This window comes from Pristiophorus japonicus, chromosome 7, assembly GCF_044704955.1.
Source record: "Pristiophorus japonicus isolate sPriJap1 chromosome 7, sPriJap1.hap1, whole genome shotgun sequence".
Taxonomy (NCBI): domain Eukaryota; kingdom Metazoa; phylum Chordata; class Chondrichthyes; family Pristiophoridae; genus Pristiophorus; species Pristiophorus japonicus.
The window spans coordinates 161,234,743-161,253,644 of record NC_091983.1 but is presented as its reverse complement, the minus strand read 5'-3'; the positions used below and the strand labels follow the sequence as shown (position 1 = coordinate 161,253,644).

General features: G+C 45.7%; 1 protein-coding gene across 7 annotated transcripts in view; it reads right to left on the bottom strand.

Moving 5' to 3' along the window:
• LOC139267331 (bcl-2-associated transcription factor 1-like) overlaps positions 1-17,462 on the bottom strand; it is a 54,317-nt gene extending 36,855 nt beyond the window's left edge. For 5 of the 7 annotated variants that reach the window (XM_070885471.1, XM_070885476.1, XM_070885474.1 and 2 more), the window contains exons 1-2: positions 17,367-17,462; positions 5,873-5,973 (exon numbers count right to left, since the gene is read on the bottom strand). The gene's annotated coding sequence lies outside the window, so the exon portion shown is untranslated. Of the gene's footprint in view, positions 1-5,872; positions 5,974-8,494; positions 8,558-17,366 lie in introns of all 7 variants that reach the window. The other 2 variants (XM_070885472.1, XM_070885473.1) reach the window with 2 other exon arrangements.
• Between the last annotated feature and the right edge of the window lie 1,440 nt (positions 17,463-18,902).

Genomic DNA, 18,902 nt, shown 5'->3' with positions numbered 1-18,902 from the left:
AATATTAGCTCTGAATCACGTTAAAAAAAACATTCACTGTACTTGCTTATATTTTGAACATGCTTGAAGCTATGCTAATTTAAGATTCATAACTTGGGCGATATTAAATGTCTTGTGTACTTCCCATCCACATTTACCCTTGGTTCCCGTCGTCACAAATTTATCATTTATAATCAACATTTTCACAACAGAAAATTGTGGCATCATTTGCCCATATGTGCCTACTATTTTGTTTTTAATCACCCAATTTTCTTTTTTTTTTTTGCAGTTTCTTAAATCGAGCACACTGACATGCTGATTTTACATTTTTTTGTTTTACTATCAGATCTCCTGGGACATCCTTTACAGAAAGAACAAACTTAAAGTATATTTACTATTGTCACATAGATAATGCAGCAGCTAATTTGCACACGCTGAAAAACAGCAATAAAATGAATGACCAGTTAATCTTGTTATTTTGGGTGGTGTTGGTTGAGGGAAGAATGCTGGCTGGGACATTAGGAAAATTCACTACTCTTCAAATAATCTATGGGATCTTGAACAGCCAGATGATACCTCGGTTTCATCGAAAGGATGGCAACTTCAACAGTACTCCCTCAGTATTGCACTCAAATCCTGGAATCGGACTTGACCCACAAAAGACAAAACTGATACCAACTCAGCCAAACTGACACTCATACCCTGTTTTACAAGGCTAGGAATGTTACATTGTGTAATCCACAATGCATTATTCTGCTGCCAAAGTGTAAAGTTATAAATTCAAATTGAGATTAACTAATATTTATATAGCATGTTTAAGTAGAAAATAAATTCCAAGGTACTCCAGAGGAAGGAATGGAATGGAATTGGAGCCTACATGAGAGAATTGAGGGAGGTTTTCAAAAGCAGAGAGGAAAGGCAAAGCAGTTAAACTATGGAATTCCAGAAAATAGGGCCAAGATGGCTAACGGCTCTGCTGCCAACAGTGGAGCAGAGCAGATGGAGGATCAGATGCACAGAAGACCAAAGTCAGAGGACCAAAAAACACAGAGGGAATGCAAGGCTGGATGAAAGTGCCGAAGTTGGGTGGAGTAAGACTGTAAAAATGGATCCGAATTTTAAATTCAATGCATTGGGGGACAGAAAACTATTACAGGTCAGTAAGGACAGGACTAATAAGTAGACAGAGGTTAGTACAATTGGCTGAAGTCTGAACAAATTGGGAGTTTATGGAGAAGAGAGTGTTGGGTAAATTGTGTCTAAAGGTGACAAACGTGGACAAGGGTTTCAGTAATAAGATAGAGGTGGTGTGGAAACTGGCTGAGTTCATTCAAAAGTTATTTGCTATTCAGCTAAAGATCAGACCTTGGCTTTATTTGTGGGAAGATAAATTGAGTATGTAGACATATTGGGCCCAAGTTTCCACATGATTTGCGCCTGATTTTTAAGAGCAACTGGTGGAGAACGGACTATTTTAGAAATCGCAATTCTCCACATTTTTTTTTCTGCAGTTCTAGTCAGGTAGAACAGTTCTACTTTGGAACAGAATTTTTTCTTCAAAAGGGGGCGTGTCCGGCCACTGACGCCTGATTTGAAAGTTTCCACAGTGAAAACGTACTCCAAACTAAAGTAGAATGGAGCAAGTGAAGATTTTTGTAGAACTGAAAAAACCTGTTCTACACATTAAAAAATCAGGCGCAGGTTACAAATTAGGCGTCCAGAACGAGGTGGGGGGGAGGGGGAAGGGAAGTCATTAAATTCTATAATAAATCCTTATTTATACTTATACAAATAAATCCAACCTGAATAAACATTTATAAGCAAAGAAAAGATTAAATAAACCATCTTCCTACCTGTGTGAAAGTGCTTCAGGCAGGCCTTTCGGGACCGAAGGCTGAACGGGCCGGCCCGAGACTTCGGGCAGGGCCCGTCCCCAGCACCAGATTTACAGGTAGGTGGTGTTGGGTTGGGTCGGGGTGGGGGGTGGGGGGGGGGGAAGAGAGAGAGAGAGAGCGAGGGGGGGGAGAGAGAGAGAGGGGGGGGGAGAGAGAGAGAGGGGGGGGGAAGAGAGAGAGGGGGGGGGAAGAGAGAGAGGGGGGGGGGGAAGAGAGAGAGGGGGGGGGAGAGAGAGGGGGGGAGAGAGAGAGAGAGAGGGGGGGAAGATAGAGAGGGGGGGAAGAGAGGGGGGGGGGGAAGAGAGAGAGGGGGGGAAGAGAGAGAGGGGGGGGAAGAGAGAGAGGGGGGGGAAGAGAGAGAGAGAGGGGGGGAAGAGGGAGAGGGGGGGGGGGGGAAGAGGGAGAGGGGGGGGGGGAAGAGGGAGAGGGGGGGGGGGAAGAGGGAGAGGGGGGGGGGGAAGAGGGAGAGGGGGGGGGGGGAAGAGGGAGAGGGGGGGGGGGGAAGAGGGAGAGGGGGGGGGGGGGAAGAGGGAGAGGGGGGGGGGGGGGGGAAGAGGGAGAGGGGGGGGGGGAAGAGAGAGGGAGGGGGGGGAAGAGAGAGGGAGGGGGGGGAAGAGAGAGGGAGGGGGGGGAAGAGAGAGGGAGGGGGGGGGAAGAGAGAGGGAGAGGGGGGGGGGGAAGAGAGAGGGAGGGGGGGGGGGAGAGAGAGGGAGGGGGGAGAGAGGGGGAGAGGGGGGGGGGGGAAGAGAGAGGGAGAGGGGGGGGGGGGAGAGAGAGGGAGAGGGGGGGGAAGAGAGAGGGAGAGGGAAGGGGGGGGGGAAGAGAGTGGGGGGGGGGGGCGAAGAGAGTGGGGGGGGGGGGGGGGAAGAGAATGGGAGAGGGGGGGGGAGAGAGAGTGGGAGAGAGGGAGAGAGAGAGGGGGGGGGCGGAGGGGGGGGCGGAGGGAGGGAGAGAGAGGGGGGGGGCGGAGGGAGGGAGAGAGGGGGGGGCGGAGGGAGGGAGAGAGAGAGGGGGGGGCGGAGGGAGGGAGAGAGAGAGGGGGGGGCGGAGGGAGGGAGAGAGGGGGGGGGCGGAGGGAGAGAGAGGGGGGGGGGGAGGCGGGAGGAGAGAGAGAGAGAGAGAGAGAGGGGGAAGGGGGGGGGGGGAAGGTCAGGTCGGATCCAGTCTGGGAGTGGGAGTCGGGTCGGGTCCAGTGGGGGGGGTCGGGTCGGGGTCGGGTCCAGTCGGGGAGGCGGGGAGCGGGAACAGGAGCGCGGGTCTGGTCCGGAGGCAGGGGGGTGCGGGGAGCGGGTGTCGGGTCTGGTCTGGAGGCCGGGGGGGGAAGCGGGTGTCGGGTCTGGTCCGGAGGCGGGGAGCGGGTGTGGGGGCGGGGGAAAGAGCAGGAACTGGCCGTGGGAGGAGCCTTATTCACGCAGCCCCAGTGAGGCCATTCAGCCAGGGCTAGGGGCTGCGTGCTTCGGGCCCCTCCCACACAGTTCGGCGCCTGGAGCTACTGCACTTGCGTGCCCACTGTAGCGCGCATGTGCAGAGGTCCGGGCACTGTTTTCAGCGCAGGGACCTAGCTCCGCCCCCCCATAGCTCGTGCTGGCTGCGCCGAGGGCCAGAGGACCTGCAAGTAGGTGGAGAATACAGAGGATTTTTTTAGGCGCACTTTGTGGCGCGAAAAACGGGCGTCCAGGTCGGGACTGTGCAGTTCTAGGCGCGTGTGGAAACTTGGGCCCTAAAGCTCTGATGCTTTCTGTTGGAATTTTTTCTGTAAATTGCAAATGGCTACTTTTTGTTTCTTTATAAGTATAACACAGAAATTTGTATTAGACAGTATGCATCATCTGAACTGAAGGGTAGGAAGTGCATGCAAATATGGAGCTTACGCCTTATGAAGACACTCGGAAATACCAACCCTTTGCAATCCTTGTTTCAAACGGAGGATTTTACTTTCTACAGCACAATGATATACTGAGCCTCGGCACAGAAAATACAACTAGAAACAGTGCCGTAACTAGCTGTTAGTTCCTTTGTATCAAAAGGAAACCTAGCTCTTTATACTTCCAAACTTTATTTAAATAATATTGGGCATGATTACAAAATATTAGAAAATTGTACCTAAACAAAATGATGAAATGCATCAGTAATGTACAGTGGCATCCTGCATTATTTAAATACCTACTGTCTGAATCTATCCTAATGAATTGCTTCTAGTGCTATATATAACTAAGAAAAATATAATGGGGCAGAAATTCCAGCCTCCCGGGTCCGTACTGAGTGTCTACGGACCCAGGAAGGCTCCGCAAAAGCAGTTTTTCAGCACACAATGCACATGCGCTGAAAACCGGCTTTTCCAATCGGTCATGCTTTTGGTAAAAAATTGTGACTTCACTTTTCTACCACTATAAACTGATAAAACCCAAGTGTGACAGCCTAAAAACAAGGTTAGCACCAGTCTCAATCATCTTTCCTTGGATCACAATTCAGGAAGTTTTTGCAGCACTTTGGCTCCTCCAGTGGTTTAAAATTGCCAAATAAAAACACACAACCTCTGTGCATGTGGTTCAGAGTATCTAGCTGGGATAGTAGGACTGCTCCAAAAATGAAATAATTAACTCAAAAGGTCAATGCTTTTCAGCGATAATGACACACTAAGGGCCCAAGTTTCCACATGATTTGCACCTGATTTTTTAGGAGCAACTGGTGGAGAACGGACTATCTTAGAAATCGCAATTCTCCACATTTTTTTTTCTGCAGTTCTAGTCAGGTAGAACAGTTCTACTTTGGAACAGAATTTTTTCTTCAAAAGGGGGCATGTCCAGCCACTGACGCCTGATTTGAAAGTTCCCACAGTGAAAACGTACTCCAAACTAAAGTAGAATGGAGCAAGTGAAGATTTTTGTAGAACTGAAAAAACCTGTTCTACACATTAAAAAATCAGGCGCAGGTTACAAATTAGGCTACCAGAACGAGGTGGGGGGGGGGGGGAGGAAGGAAACTCATTAAATTCTACAATAAATCCTTATTTATACTTCTACAAATAATATACAAATAAATCCAACCTGAATAAACATTTATAAGCAAAGAAAAGATTAAATAAACCATCTTCCTACCTGTGTGAAAGTGCTTCAGGCATGGAGAATTCTGCAGTCAGCCTGAGGCGCCTGTTCTTCCCGCGGGGGGGGGGGGGGGGGGGGGGGGGGGGGGGGGGAGGCAGGGGGAGAGAGAGAGGAGGCGCCCGTTCTTTCCCGCGGGGGAGGGGAAGGCACCAGTTCTTCCCGCTGGGGAGGGGGGGGGGGGGGGGGGGGAGAAAGGAGGCGCCCGTTCTTCCCGCTGGGGGGGGGGGGGGGGAAGGAGGCGCCCGTTCTTCCCACGGGGGGGGGGGGGGGGGGGGGGAGAGACAGTGAGAAGGCTGCAGTGAGATGTGCTGATGGCAATGTGCTTTTATTTAAAAAAATTTCAAAAATTAAACAGCTACAAAGAACTACAAAAATGGCCGAGTGCCAATGTTTTTTTCACACTGAGCATGCGCGAACGCTCCAACGCGCACGCACAGCATTGCCGGCAGGAAAAAAAACTAATTTAAATAGTACCCGCCCCCTCCCACTTACAAAATCGGCACGAGTGTAGGCTCCGCCCCCCTGGGCGCCGCGCCAGGCAGACAAGGAGCTGCAGAACGCTCCAGAATCCCTTTTTTTTTAGGCCCCGTTTTAGGCGCGAAAAACGGGCGCCTAGCTCGGAGGGGCGCCCGTTTTTTATCGTGTGGAAACTTGGGCCCATAGTGTTAAGTGTTTTAGACTCATTTTCAAATCAGTTTTGCTTTTAACTTTGAAAAATTCATCACATTAAATAACCCTTAGAGTAATTCTAAAAATGCAGTGTTTGGAGCTAAACAAAGCAATTTGATTACATACTTGACTCATTGACACAGAATGTTCTCTTTAATGTTTCTAAACCAAGAGATGCATTCATACAAGCTGAACGGCTAATCACAAGATCTTTTGCCAACACACCTGGTTAGAGTTTTGTTGTTGTAGGTCCACACAAAATGCTAGGTTCAAATTTAGAAAATTTATGTTGTTTTCTTTTCAAATGTTCTCCCAAGGTTTTACTTCTGTAGACAAAGATAAATTCTGTAGTTAATCTAATGGCTGGAATATATGACTAGTCTTCAAACTTTAACATTCCAACTAATTGAGCTATTCAATAAGTCAGTCAGTCAGTTTCACAGGTATGTTTCACTACCATTACCAATTTAAGAAACAATACTTTTACTATGAGCATTACAGCTATATGACCCAACTCTCCTGGTTAAAAAAGTTAATGCAGCATCAAATAGACATTCCACTGACCAAAACTATCATAAAAAATTGTTAAAACTGGACTGCCCTTTAAATTATTACTTTGTCCAACAGTCCGATCATAGAAGAAATCAAAAATGTGTAATTAAATTATTTTAATCTGAATACTCCAGGCTGCACCAATACCATAAATTACAAAAAAACTTATCAGATCTACAATGGGTACCTTCTCCAGTCTGCCGGTTCTGAATTATCTTCTTTAAATTAGCCAACAGTACACTTGAGATATGGCAGCACTCAGCAATTACTTCCGCCACCTTCAATTGACACAGAAGCTATTGGAAAGCACTTATGCATCAGTGACCATTTGAAGGAGTTAATTAGGACAATAAGATTAATCATTGCAATAATCATTGTAGACGTGACCTTCGCATTGCATGCCTTAGGCATCTTCCAGACAAAAAACAGGAATAAAATGTATGGGGCCTCATCAAATTCCAGTTTATTTAGGATTTGAAAGTCAGTTTAAACAGTATCCTTTTTATTTGAAAAACATTATTTGTTTCAATTTATGAAGTTGAAATACAATGCAGTGACAGTCAAGTTAAAGTGCATGCAACACTGTAGGGAAAGCTATTTTTTTTCGTATAGCTTTTCAATTTTTAGTGAACTTAAATCCTAATTTTTGTTAGAGTCACTTATTTTTATGAGCATTATTGATTTCAAATGAAACATCAGATTGTAAGCACTAAAGACTTGCATTTATATAGTGCCTTTCATGACCACCGGACGTCTCAAAGCACTTTACAGCCAATTAAGTACTTTTGGAGTGTAGTAATGTGGGAAACGTGGCAACCAATTTGCGCACAACAAGCTCCCACAAACAGCAATGTGATAATGACCAGATAATCTGTTTTTGTTATGTTGATTGAGGGATAAATATTGGCCAGGATACCGGGGAGAACTCCCCTGCTCTTCTTCGAAATTGTGCCATGGGATCTTTTACATCCATCTGAGAGAGCAGATGGGGCCTCAGTTTAACATCTCATCTGAAAGATGGCACCTCCGACAGCCCCAGCACTGCACTAGATTGTCAGTCTAGATTTATGTGCTCAAGTCCCTGGAACCCAGGAATGGGACTTGAACCCACAAGCTTCTGAGTCAGAGGCAAGTGTGCTACACACTGAGCCACAGCTGACAACGTACGTTAAACTCTTTGCAACAAAAGCAGAAAGAAAATGCTATGTTAAAAATAAAACAGTACACAAATGTCTTTAAGTGTGTTAATTGGTTCAGAGTACAACCAGTTTTAAAAAGAACTCATAATGCAAATCCATAAGTGAATTCATTGAGATACCACTTCAATTTCTTACAACCTGCAGGATAGGTGGTTCTCATTTATTACCACCCAATTTTTTGTCCCATACCTGACCTTTTCCCACCACAATTAATCCCTACTGAAAGGGCAAGAAAATGGTTTATTTTCAGACCACATCAGCAAGTACTTGAGAGCACTGCAGATGAGCTTGCCTCAACATTGCATCCTTTTGCTCCCTCAAAACCCTCAGCTGGGGAGTGCACCACCTTGCGACATCACAGGGAACAATAAAAATGGACAAATTAATTTTTGAAAGGAATATGGTGCCCAAACAAGGACACTTAACAAGTTTAGTTAACATGAACATTTTTAATTATTAACAGGTTAATAAGAAATGGAGTGGCAGCATTGTCTCAAGCCAACCCCTCATCAAAATCAAGAATTAAAAGTTGATAAATCATGCAACTTCAATTAAACTTTACAGTCCACCTTAGAAACAACTATAGACCATAGTGTAGGACTTTGAAACTTGATCACACCCACTCTACACAACCCAAGACCAGTGCAATGTGGTCTGTAACAGGATTTGCAACCCTTGCATGCTCCATCTGCTCAGTGACATTCCATTATAAATCAATGTCCCCAGTTCTCTCACACAAATGTAATACAACCACACCCTTCACTGCACACTTGGTGCTATGCAGTTCCATTAGCTGGTAAGAAGAAAGACCCGAAGAGGGAGCAATCAGTTTAATTTAAAACTTGAAAAGACCAACTGCATTTGTGCCCTTCCTGCCATTTTAGCTGTTCCACTGCTACCTTTGAGATTCCAAATAGGGGTTTAACCCTATTCTAACCCTGTTCTTAGCCAATCACAATCCTGTTTTGTCACCCTTGCAATCTAACACAAATATACATTAACATACCATTGTACTTCAAGTTTAAAAAATAAATCTACATTGAGAGCATGGTATCAGAGGTTAGTCATTCAAGGAAATGAATCTTTTGTCCCTTACCTTTCAAGGTCATATGGCACAACGTTAAATAGTACACTATATATTTTCTGCAATCATGCAAGTCTTTGGAAGTTTACATAAAGAAAAGGAGAAAAAACATTCATGTTTTTGCTATTTTTTCTGTAACATTATATAAGTATGTTAAATGAGAGCAAAACTAATGTTCTATTAAACATTTGATGAGAATTATATATTTGAGTAAATAATCAAAACTTGCAAATTGAAATTACTCTCTAAATATTTCACATCCTAATATTTTAAATGCCTTTCTTACAGAAATCATTCTTTGAAGGGCTCCTCTACAGAGAGCATCTATTTCAGTGCTTTGGGAATCATTGAGTAGCTGTATGGACAATGCATTTATAGGATGAACTAAGCTTTTAATTTAATGTGAAATATAATTTTACAATTTTTGCAATAAGATTAAAATACTGATTGATGGGTTTTTGAAGGTAAATGAGGCTACAACTGTTTAAAACATGATTGTCAGTCAAAATTGACATAACAAAGCACACCTTTTTAAAAAAATTCATTCTGGGATGTGGGTGTTGCTGACAAGGCCAGCATTTATTGTCCATCCCTAATTGCTTTCGAGAAGGTGGCAGTGAGCCACCATCTTGAAACATATAGAAACATAGAAAATAGGTGCAGGAGTAGGCCATTCGGCCCTTCAATGAGTTCATGGCTGAACATGCAACTTCAGTACCCCATTCCTGCTTTCTCGCCATACCCCTTGATTGCCCCTAGTAGTAAGGACTACATCTAACTCCTTTTTGAATATATTTAGTGAATTGAACCACTGCAGTCCTTGTGGTGAAGGTACTCCCACAGTGCTGTTAGAGAGCGCGAGTTCCAGGATTGTGACCCAACGACAATGAAGGAACGGCGATAACCTCCAAGTCAGGAGAGTGTATAACTTGGACGGGAACTTGCAGGTGCTCCCACGAGCCTGCTGTCCTTGTCCTTCTAGGAGGTAGAGATCGCAGGTTTGGGAGATGCTGCCGAAGCTGTGGCGAGTTGCTGCAGTGCATCTTATAGATGGTGCACACTGCAGCTAGAGTGTGCCGGTGGTGGAGGGAGTGAATGTTTACACTGGTGCATGGGGTGCAATGAAGCGGGCTACTTTGTCCTGGATGGTGTCGAGTTTCTTGAGTGTTGTTGGAGCTGCACTCATCCAGGCAAGTGGAGAGTAGTCCATCACGCTCCTGACTTGTGCTTTGTAGATGGTGGAAAGGCTTTGGAGAGTTAGGAGGTGAGACACTCGCCGCAGAATACTCAACCTCTGACCCGCTCTTGTTGCCATAGTATTTATGTGGCTGGTCCAGTTAAGTTTCTGGTCAATGGTGACCCCCCCACCCTCCAGGATGGTGATTGTGGGGGATTCAGCAATGGTAATGCCACTGAATATCATGTGGAGGTGGTTACTCTCTCGCTTGTTGGAGATGGTCATTGCTTCGCACTTTGTGGCACAAATGTTACTTGCCACTTATCAGCCTAAGCCTGAATGTCATTCAGGTCTTGCTGCATGCGGGCATGGACTGCTTCATTTTCTGAGGAGTTGCGAATAGAACTGAATACTGTGTAATCATCAGCGAACATCCCCACTTCTGACCTTACAGAAACATAGAAAATAGGTGCAGGAGTAGACCATTCGGCCCTTCGAGCCTGCACCGCCATTCAATGAGTTCATGGCTGAACATGCAACTTCAGTACCCCATTCCTGCTTTCTCGCCATACCCCTTGATCCCCCCCAGTAGTAAGGACTACATCTAACTCCTTTTTGAATATATTTAGTGAATTGGCCTCAACAACTTCCTGTGGTAGAGAATTCCACAGGTTCACCACTCTGGGTGAAGAAGTTTCTCCTCAACTCGGTCCTAAATGGCTTACCCCTTATCCTTAGACTGTGACCCCTGGTTCTGGACTTCAACATTGGGGACATTCTTCCTGCATCTAACCTGTCTAAACCCGTCAGAATTTTAAACGTTTCTATGAGATCGCCTCTCATTCTTCTGAACTCCAGTGAATACAAGCCCAGTTGATCCAGTCTTTCTTGATATGTCAGTCCAGTCATCAGTCTGGTGAACCTTCACTGCACTCCCTCAATAGCAAGAATGTCCTTCCTCAAGTTAGGAGACCAAAACTGTACACAATACTCCAGGTGTGGCCTCACCAAGGCCCTGTACAACTGTAGTAACACCTCCCTGCCCCTGTACTCAAATCCCCTCGCTATGAAGGCCAACATGCCATTTGCTTTCTTAACCGCCTGCTGTACCTGCAAACCAACCTTCAATGACTGATGTACCATGACACCTAGGTCTCGTTGCACCTCCCCTTTTCCTAATCTGTCACCATTCAGATAATAGTCTGTCTCTCTGTTTTTACCACCAAAGTGGATAACCTCACATTTATCCACATTATACTTCATCTGCCATGCATTTGCCCACTCACCTAACCTATCCAAGTCACTCTGCAGCCTCTTAGCATCCTCCTTGCAGCTCACACTGCCACCCAACTTAGTGTCATCCGCAAATTTGGAGATACTACATTTAATCCCCTCGTCTAAATCATTAATGTACAGTGTAAACAACTGGGGCCCCAGCACAGAACCTTGTGGTACCCCACTAGTCACTGCCTGCCATTCTGAAAAGTACCCATTTACTCCTACTCTTTGCTTCCTGTCTGCCAACCAGTTCTCAATCCACGTCAGCACGCTACCCCCAATCCCATGATGGAGGGAAGGTCATTGATGAAGAAACTGAAGATGGTTGGGCTTAGGACACTGCCCTGAGGAACTCCTGCAGCAATGTCCTGGGGCTGGGAAGACTGGCCTCCAACAACCACAACCATCTTCCTTTGTGTTAGGTAGGACTTCAGCCAATGGAGAGTTATTCCCCGGATTCCCATTGCCTTCAATTTTACTAGGGCTCCTTGATGCCACACTTGGTGAAATGCTGCCTTGATGTCAAGGGCAGTCACCTCTGGAATTCAGCACTTTTATCCATGTTTGGACCAAGGCTGTAATGAGGTCTAGAGCAGAATGGTCCTGGCAGAACCCAAACTGAGCAGGTTATTAGTGAACAAGTAAGTGCTGCTTGATAACACTGTCGACAACACCTTCCATCACTGTGCTGATTGATTGAGGGTAGACTGATGGGGCAGTAATTGGACGGATTGGATTTGTCCTGTTTTTTTGTGGACAGGCCATACCTGGGCAGTTTTCCACATTGTCAGGTGGATGCCAGTATTGTAGCTGTACTGGAACAGCTTGGTTAGAGGCAGGGCTACTTCTGGAGCACAAGTCTTCAGCACGACATCTGGATGTTGTCGGGGCCCACAGACTTTGCTGTATCCAGTGAGCTCAGCCGCTTATCACAGAGTGAATCATATTGGCTGAAGACTGGCTTCTGTGACGGTGGGGACATCAGGAGGCGGCCAAAATGGCTCATTCTTCTGGCTGAAGATGGTTGCAAATGTTTCAGCCTTTTCTTTTTCACTTGCATGCTGGGCTCCGCCATCATTGGGGATATTCATGGAGCCTCCTCCTTCCATTAGTTGTTTCATTGCCCACCACCATTCACGATTGGATATGGCAGGATTGCAGAGCTTTGATCTGATCCATTGATTGAGGGATCGCTTAGTTCTGTTTATAGCATGCTCCTTTCGCTGCTTAGTATGTTGGTACCTCATTTTTGGGTATGCCTTGTACTTGCTCCTGGTATGCTTTTCTGCACTCCTCATTTGAACCAGGGCTGGTCTCTGGCTTGATAGTAATGGTAGAGTGAGGTATAGGCCAGTTACAGATTGTGGTGGAATACAATTCTGCTGCTGCTGATGGCCCACAGCACCTCATGGATATCCAGTTTTGAGCTGCTAGGTCTGTTCTGAATCTATCCCATTTAATACAGTGGTAGTACCACACAACACAATGGAGGGTGTCTTCAGTGTGAAAATAGGACTTTGTCTCCACAATGATTGTGGGGTGGTCACTGCTACCAATGCTGTCATGAACAGATGCATCTGCGACAGGTAGATTGGTGAGGTCGAGGTCAAGTAGGTTTTCCCCTCATGTTGGTTCTCTCACCACCTGCCACAGGCCCAGTCTGGCAGCTATGTCCTTCAGGACTCGGCGAGCTCAGTCAATAGTGGTGCTACCGAGTCACTCTTGGTGATGGACATTGAAGACACCCACCCAGAGTACATTCTGTGTCCTTGCTACCCTCAATGCTTCCTCCAACTGGTGTTCCAGCATGGAGGAGTACTGATTCATCGGCTGAGGGAGGGTGGCAGGTGGTAATCCGCAGGAAGTTTCCTTGCCCATGCTTGACCTGAAGCCACAAGACTTCATGGGATCCGGAGTCAATGTTGAGGGCTCCCAGGGCCAATCCCTCCCAACTGTATTCAATGTGCCACCACCTCAGGTGGGTCTGTCCTGCCGGTGGGCCGGTGGCAAATGGAATTTAATCCAGAGAAGTGCGAGGTAATGCATTTGGGGAGGGCCAACAAGGAAAGGGAATACACATTAAATGGTAGGATACTATGAAGTGTAGAGGAACAAAGGGACCTTGAGTGCACATCCACAGATCCCTGAAATTAGCAGGCCAGGTAGATAAGGTAGTTAAGAAGGCATACGGAATGCTTGCCTTTATTAGCCGAGGCATAGAATACAAGAGCAGGGGGGGGGTTATGCTTGAACTGTATAAAACACTGGTTAGGCCACAGCTCGAGTACTGCATGCAGTTCTGATCACAGCATTACAGGAAGGGTGTGACTGCACTGGAGAGGGTACAGGGGAGATTTACGAGGATGTTGGTAGGAGTGAAGAATCTAAGCTAAGAGGACAGATTAGATAGGCTGAATTTGTTTTCATTGGAGCAGAGGAGGCTGAGGAGAGACCTCATTGAGGTGTATAAAATTATGAGGGGCCTATTCCCTTAGCAGAGGGGTCAACAACCAGGGGGCATAAATTTAAAGTAATTGGTAGTAGTTTTAAAGGGGATTTGAGGGGAAATTTCTTCATGCAGAGGATTGTGGGGGTCTGCAACTCACTGCTTGAAAGGGTGGTAGAGGCAGAAACCCTCACCACATTTAAAAAGTACTTGGATGTGCACTTGAAATGCCTTAACCTGCTGAAAAGTGGGATTAGGCTGGATAGCCTTTTGTTGGACGGCATGGACCAAAATGGTGTAAACCTTCCATGTTGTAAACTTCTATGATTCTATGCCGTAGCCAGGGATGGTGATGGAGGAGTCTGGGACATTGGCTGAAAGGTATGATTCGGTGAGTATGACTATGTCAGACTGTTGCTTGACTAGACCGTGGGACAGCTCTTCCAATTTTGGCAAAAGTCCCCAGATATCAGTGAGGACTTTGCAGGGTCGACTGGGCTGGGCGTGCCATTGTCGTGTCCGAAGCCGGTACCAAGGTCAATGACGGGTGGTTTTATTATTATTGTTTCTTGTAGTGGTTTGTTACAAAAAAGTGGCTTGCTAAGCCATTTCAGAGGGTGGTTAAGAGTCAACTGCATTGCTGTGGGTCTGGAGTCACATATAGGCCAGATCAGATAAGGACAGCAGATTTTCTTCTTTAAAAAGGTTACCAGATGATTTTTTTTGACAATTTGGTAGTCTCATGGTCACCATTACTGACACTAGCTTTTTACTCCAGATTTAATTAACTACATTTAAATTCCAAGGCTGCAGTGGTGGGATTTGAACTTGCATCTCCATATTATTAGTCCAGGCCTCTGGATTACTAATCCCATAATTTAACCACTACACTACTGCTTCCGGTACCTACGGTTTATGTATCCTGAATTCAATACTCTTTAAATCAAACTCAAAATACTGCAATAAAGCAACTAGAGCTCAAAAGTAGAGAACATGGCAGCCAATAAGCTTTTAACACACACACCTCTTTTCGAAGGAAACAACCTTCATTCCTGTTCAGCATGGGCTTGATAGAAAAGTACACAAATAACTGCAACATGTTTATAGTCTCCCTCATAGCTAGTGCTTCAATATCTTTAAAAAAAAACATTCTAATTTGATATGCTAACAAATACTCTCACTCTTATAAGCTAAGAAGATTTTGGACGAAACTATATTGCACTTTAAACAGAAAAGTTTAAAGAAAGTGCTAACCCTCTTCCAATAGCTGTGTTTATCCAGCGAGTACCACTAGCGCTGCCTCCGCAAGATCCTGCAAATCCATTGGCAGGATAGACGCACCGTCAGTGGTCTCCCTCAGGCCAACATCCCCAGCATCAAGGCATTGACCACGCTCAATCAGCTCCGTTGGGCGGGCCACATCGTCCGCATGCACGACACAAGACTCCCAAAGTAAGCGCTCTACTCTGAACTCCTACACGGCAAGCGAGCCCCAGGTGGGCAGAGGAAACACTTCAAGACACCCTCAAAGCCTCCTTGATAAAGTGCAACATCCCCACCGACTCCTGGGAATCCCAAAGTGGAGGAAGAGCATCCGTGAGGGCACTGAGCATCTCGAGTCCCATTGCCGAGAACAAGCAGAAACCAAGCGTAGACAGCGAAAGGAGCGTGCAACAACCCAGGCTCCCCACCCACCCTTTCCTTCAACCACTGTCTGCCCCACCTGCGACAAAGACTGTAGGTCCCGCATTGGACTCTGTAGGTCCTGCATTGGACTCCTCAGTCACCTAAGAACTTACTTTGAGTGGAAGCAAGTCATCCTCGACTCCTAGGGACTACCTATGATGATGATTAGCTAAGTCATACACATCCATAACAATCCTAGTTTGATTCCCAGTCTGAGCTGAAATAGTTCAGCTGAAAGTACGAGCACTACAATTCCCCTATGTTTACTTGCCGGCGGGAGGGGGGGCAGGAAAGAAAGGTCAACCAGGTTTCCATTCCTGACCAATCCCTAATGCACATGTACTGCCTGTGTTTAGATGTTGAGTGGAAACAGAATTAGGCTTGGCAGTCATCCACAATTGAACAACCTGTTCCAGTCACTTTCAAGGCTTACATGTAAACAACAGCCACATGGGTAAGTACCAGAAGGGGACTGGTATCTGTGGAATCACAGCCGAGTACAGTGTTGTCCAATAGAAATGGTCACAGGTATAGCTATGGCAGCACCATTTTATCCACATGTGCATATTTTAATAGAAAATACTTTACACACAACAGATAAATGTACTTCATGTATATATTTACTTAAATATATGCTACCAAGCTACATAGTGCAAAACTTAGTAGTCATTCTTTCAAAGTTTGCAATTCTAGCATGAATTTATTAGACACACCATTACATTTATGTAACCCTATTATAGGTCTATATATTAAATATCTGCAAAATGAATAAAACATGCATACACATATTAGTGTAGCTTCTATGTTTTTGTCCAGCAGTTGTGAGCAGTATTTTGACTTCATCAGGGGGATTGCTGAGAATGTTGACTCACAAAGAGACACGCCAGACCTGATCAAAAATGCAGCTGGATGTTGCTTTCACTTTATGATATGCCCAGAACTATTCTTTATTGGTTGAGCTTGCTTTCTGCTTCTGGCCTGCAGCAGTTATTCCTATTGGTCTAGCTGACAATGATAGCTTCCTTCTCTATAGAATGTTGCTTGTGTTTCCATGGTGCTGAAGCCCAGCATTTACACCCATGGTACACATCATTCGAGCAGATAACCAATAAGCAGTAACCAAAGACATAAGGCACATACAATGATCAGGAAAACACTCATACACTCTGCTTTCCAACTTACCATTTTACCAACAAAAACATTAAACATGAACTAGTCTCTAATGTATTAGACAACACTATCCTAGTAACAGGCAATGCCTTCAGGAGAGAATAGAAAACAAAACAAAAAGTGGTAAAAAAAAAACTGAAATATTATCGATTCCAATATGTTATAACACAAGTCTTTAGATGAAGGCAATGCAAGCCACACCTTCTTACTTTAATAGAAGTTAGCCAAGGTGTGGAAAGGGATGCGTTTTCAATATAATCCCTCCCTGCTCATTTGTTGCACAAGCTTATTTTTTTTTAAATTACGAGCTTTCACTTGCAGGTGGGATCTCTGGCTTCATAACTCATATCAGCCATGATCTTGTTGAATGGCGGAGCAGGCTCGAGGGGCTAGATGGCCTACTCCTGTTCCTAATTCTTATGTTCTATCACCAACTCATCATGACTGCCATTTCATGAGAGAAAGAACTTAAGTTACACATGCCACCAATGGTCACAATTATTATTTATTTTTTAAAGGTAGTCCTATTTACTGCGTCAACAAACTGAATCCAAACCGGTATAGATAACGTCTTCAGTCGCACATCAGTGAACACATATGAGGGAATTAGGACTGACTAATAAAACACGATACATTTATTTAAAGGGATAAACCACCAGAAGACAAGAAAACCAGAAGTACAATCAAGCAATTCAGCGTTGGTCTTTCTAATAACCACGTGTCGATGGTGGCTGTGGTTCTGGGTCGCAATGAAAACAGGTGATTTATGATCGGTTCCTAACTCTCGGCCTTCGCAGCTGAAAATAAAACCGAATTACACGCGCACCTCCGACACTGATAAAATGCTCATGTTAATTTGAGAAAAAAACTCGAATTTCCTACAATAGGGTGTTATTGGGTGCTCGGGGCTCGCTGTGCGGCGAGGGCACGGACCGCGGCCGCTGTCGTTATTTATTTTAACAGAAGCTCTGGCGCTGGAGCAAGAAAGCCATTTTGAACCGTCTGCTCCGCACGGCGCCGCTCCTGGCAGGGAGAGAGCCCGTGAATTACCGCCTCTAACCAGTGCATTTCTCTCTTTCTCCAGCTTCGCGTCTTTCGGGTGGTCTCAGATCTACTTTCCCTCTCACCTCGTCTCACAAACCTGCCGATTTCTGGCGTCCGTCAAACGCTCCCAGACTCCATCTTGTTTCCTGAGCAATCGGGGTCAAAGGTCGGCGCTTCTTCCCGACCCGCCGCAAGTTCCCGCTCGTACCACAGGTGGCGATGTTCAGGGCGGCTCACACCACAATCCCGTTCCGACCACGCGTGGCGCTCTACATAGCCGTTCATAAACTGTTCCGACTTCCGCCATTGGTGGCGCTGTGGATGGCCGTTTACAAGGTGCCATTGGTAGCGCTGAAGATGGCTGTTTACAAGGTGCTCCTGCTCCTGCCATTGGTGGCGCTGAAGATGGCTGTTTACAAGGTGCTCCTGCTCCTGCCATTGGTGACGCTGTGCTGCTAAATTTAAAAATCTGAGCTGTTGAATGGTTCTTGCTTGGTCCCCGCCCCATACTCCGTTCCCTAGCCACTTACTCCATTCCTCTCCCCAACTTCCGTCTGAGGCTGAACCAGACTTTTCGCAACCTTGATGTGATATTTGACCCTGAAATGAGCTTTCGACCACATATCCACAGCATAACTAAGACCGTCTATTTCCACCTCAAGTAACATCGCTCGCCTCTGTCCTTGCGTCAGCTCATCTGCTGCTGAAGCCCTCATCCATGCCGTTATTACCTCTAGACTTAACTATTCCAATGCACGCCTGGCTGGCCTCCCCCATTCTACCCTACGTAAACTAGAGGTGATCCAAAACTCTGTGTCCTAATTCACACTAAGTCTCACTCACCCATCACCCCTGTGCTCGCTGACCTACAATGGCTTCCAGTTAAGCAACGCCTCGATTTCAAAATTCTCAAACTTATTTTTAAATCCCTCCATGGCCTCGCCCCTCCCTATCTCTGTAATTTCCTCCAGCCCCATAACCCTTCGAGATGTCTGTGCTCCTCTACTTCTGCCCTCCTGAGCATACCTGATTATAATCGCTCAACCAGTGGTGGCCGTTTCTTCTGTTGCCTAGGCCCCAAGCTCTGGAAATCCCTGCCTAAACCTCTCCGCCTCTCTTTCCTCAAGACGCTCCTTAAAACATACCTCTTTGACCAAGCTGTTGGTCACCTGCGCTAATTTTTACTTATGCGGCTCGGTGTCAAATTTTTAATCGTATAATACTCCTGTGAAGCGCCTTGGGGCATTTCACTATGTTAAAGGTGCTATATCAATACAAGTTGTTGTTGTTGGTTGAAACTTAGAGCCTAGTCTCTCAGTGTGCAGGAAGTGCACCCTCATTATGAGCCAAATGTGTGCCATAGGATGAAAGCTGGGTCTCTTTTCTCTTGAAAAAAGAAGACTGAGGTGTGATCTAATAGAGGTCTTTAAAATTATTAAAGATTTTGATAGAGTGGATACAGAGAGAATGTTTCCACTTGTGGAGAAGAGCATAACTAGAGGCCATCAATTTAAGATTGTCACCAAGAAATCCAATAGGGAATTCAGAAGAAACACCTTTACCCAAAGAGTGGTGAGAATGTGAAACTCGCTACCACAGGGCATAATTGAAGCGAAGAG